Source organism: Pyxicephalus adspersus, unplaced genomic scaffold (genome assembly GCF_032062135.1).
Source record: "Pyxicephalus adspersus unplaced genomic scaffold, UCB_Pads_2.0 Sca2933, whole genome shotgun sequence".
NCBI lineage: Eukaryota > Metazoa > Chordata > Amphibia > Anura > Pyxicephalidae > Pyxicephalus > Pyxicephalus adspersus.
In genome coordinates, this window is record NW_027319939.1 from 1 (window position 1) to 3,410 (window position 3,410).

General features: G+C 41.9%; 1 pseudogene; it reads right to left on the reverse strand.

The window, feature by feature from the left end:
- On the reverse strand, positions 1–122 carry LOC140321362 (U2 spliceosomal RNA; annotated as a pseudogene; the record flags this gene model as incomplete).
- Positions 123–3,410: the final 3,288 nt, after the last annotated feature.

The window sequence follows — 3,410 nt, forward strand, 5'->3', positions numbered from 1 at the left end:
TCTACTTCCATCTCCCAGTTCGAAAAATCCATTTAATATATGGTCCCCAGATCGGGGACGTATCAGATATTAAACTGATAAGAACAGATTTTTTTTTTTTTTACATTTTTATTAGAAAATACGCATTTTGAATATACGTTTTAGAGCACCCTCGGTAACCACCAGAGGGTAACTCCATTTTCATCATTTAAAAATGATAATACGTTTTAATTTTACATTGGTTTTAACTTATAAGTTTAAACTTTACATAATTCTAAGTGGTCAATACATTTTACAGAATTCTTCTATTTTAAACTTAGATAACTTTACCAAATGGCTTTTTGAACTTTTCCAGTAATCCAAAAACAAACTTAAACATGGCTTTTAAACCTTTTACATAACTTTACATAATCCTAATTTAAATTAAACATGGCTTTAATCTTCTTGTATACTTCTAGGTTCCATGAAACTGTGTTTTATAGAACTCTTCCATTTTACCTTTAGGGTGTGTCTTCTCAATAAAGAGCCTTAATACAAACCACCAGACCTGATCTGGTTCGTTATGAAAAAGTCTGTCCATCCAATCAGGAGTCCCAAAAAATTTTGAAACAATGCCTCTTCTGTTTCCGGTTACTTCCAAAATTCTCTTCCCCCACACGTAGGTTTCGTCACTTTTATATTTTAAAGCAAAAACACCTCTTAACCATTCCAATTCTATTCTACTTGGAATCCCTCCTTCTGTAATGACTTTAAAGGCTCTTTCCTCGTCCATCGCTTCTTTATGTTTTGCTTTTGACTCCAAAGGTTTTGTTCCTGTTTGTACACTTCTCTTTACTTCCTCCTGTCCTTCTTCTTTCCTTTTCTTTATAACTTGTTCTTTTTTCCCGTTTACATTTCTTCCAGTTTCCATGGGTGTCTCTTCCTCTTGCTGTAGATGTTTTCCAATATCCACCTTCATCTTTACTTCTCCTTCTTGTCTTCTAGGGAGACTGCAAGGTTTCCCAACCCTACTAGTCTCATCTGACTTTCTTTCAGGACACGGGACCAAGGTACTCACTCCTTTTCTTAGTAAGCAGTTTGCGTATAGATGGTCAACCCCATTACAAAAATTGCATCTTCTCCCCACAGAACAGTCACTAACCACGTGATCAGGCGATCCGCAGTTTAAACAAACTTGAATGTTACAACTTTCTTTTTCATGACCGTATCCTTTACAATTTCGGCAGAAATCCCCCATTCCATTGAAGTACAGTTCCCCATTTGTCTTCCCCAGCCTGAATCTTGCTGGTGGCCTTTTATCTTCTTTAAATTTCACTCCAAAACGCCACTTCCCAGACCAAATCCCTAATTTGTTCAGAACCTTCCCTTTAATTGTTCCTTCCTCACAATACTGTTTAAGAAACACCAAGATCTCTTCTGCCGGAAAAAAAGGTGAAAACATTCTTACCACCAGGGTGGTCTCTTCCTCCATATGGGGAATCATCTTTACACCTTCCAAATCTTCACTCTGTTCTTTTCTTCTCCAACTAATCAAAAAATCTTTGTAAATCACATCTGAAACATAAACCACATCGTATGTGGCCCTTGATGGGAACTCATAAACCGCAAGGATTTCTTTCTTCTGAATCCCAAACATCGCACCAAGGATTTTCTCCACCAGCTCCACCAAACGATCTCCAACTCCTTTTCTTTTAAAGATGAAACGCACCGCATTTTCCATGCGTGCGAACCAAGGGACCTCGTCCCCACGCTCCTGCTCCGGCTCCTTCATGACCTTAGTCAAGCTAGCCTCATTTGCATCGCTCTTTATGCAAATCGACGTCCAAATTGCATATCCGCATATGCCACTTCAATCGCCCAATAGCCTCCACTGATAAATCAGCGAGGTGATCGCTCTCTAGTGTTCGGAAAGCGCCTACCCCAATAGCAGCAGCGCATGAACCCGCAGGAACATGCACAGGCCGAGGCGGCTGGTTTCCTACTGACAAACCTCCTGACTGCAAACTAGTTCCCCAGATCGCAGCCAAAAGGCCGAGAAGCGATAACCCATTAAGGGCCCCAAGCGGGGCCGGCCCCTTGGCCCCAGTGTGGGCCGGTCGTAGTGAGAGGAGAGGCCACTTCACTTCCTGAGTCTCTTGGCTCTAATTCTCTTCTAGAAGCCCCAGGTTGAACACTTCTAGACACACCTTCTTGTATTTTCTCCCTTTTCCTCTTAATTACTTGTAGCGTTTCTTCTTTCCCCGCCTCTCCCCTCGGTTGATCTTTTTTTCCTTTTCCAGACTTTTTATCTGCTCTTTTCTCTTCAGTTTGTCTTTTCTTCTGGGTATCTCTTAGAGATTCCTCTGACCCAGCTTTTACATTCTCTTCTTTCTCCTTTCCACCACCAGCCACTTCCGTCACATCCATACTTTCAGTTTTCTCCACCTCCTCCTCCCTCGTCACGACTTTTTTATCACCTCCAACATTTTTCCGGTGTGAGCAGAACATATACAAGTGTCCACTTTCCCCACATAGATGACATTTCTTATTTTCTGTACATGCAACGCTTATGTGGTCTGAAGACCCACATATCATACATACTCTTTCTTTACATTCTGTTTTTTCGTGACCATATTTCCTGCACCTCCTACAAAAGGGTGCCATTCCTGCGAAATAAAGCTCCCCGTTTACTTTTCCCAAACGGAATCTTGCCGGGGGTCTTAATTCATCTTTGAAACATACTGCAAATCTCCATTTTCCCGTCCAAAAACCGAATTCATTCAAAATTTTACCAAGAATCTTCCCATCCTGGCAAAATCTCTTTAGAAACACTACAATCTCGCTTACAGGTACGAAAGGGGAAAACATCTTAACAACAAGAATCGTGTCTTCATTAAAGTGTGGTATAAAATCAACACCGACTAACCTGGGGTCTTCTTTTTCCTCTTCCATTTTTGCCATAAAGTCCCGATATATTCCTTCTGTAGCGAATACAATATCAAAAGACCTTCTTTTTATACTGTCGTATATAGCCACCACTTCCGTCATCTGGATGCCTGCAATTCCAAACAGAATCTGTTCCACCACGTACTTTAAAGGGAAAGCCCGCTTCTCATCAACAAGAATTCGCACCGTGTTACGAACACGAGCGTAAGGAGGTATACTACCTCCATCCTCACTCCAAGGTTCCTCCATAGCCTTAGCTATGTTTACCTATATCTGCATACATCCGCATATATGCAAATCAGCCTCATACGCCCACCGAGCCTCCACCGGTAAACCGGTGAGGTGATCACTTCTCACGTTATCAGTGAATGCTTGCCCCTATAGCAGCAAGAGGAGAACCCGTAGGAACCCCTCAAGGCCGAGGTAGCCGTCCACCTACACACTAGCGCTTTCAACCAGAAACAAGTACACTTGAATCTAGCCAAAAGGCCGAGAAGCGATAACCC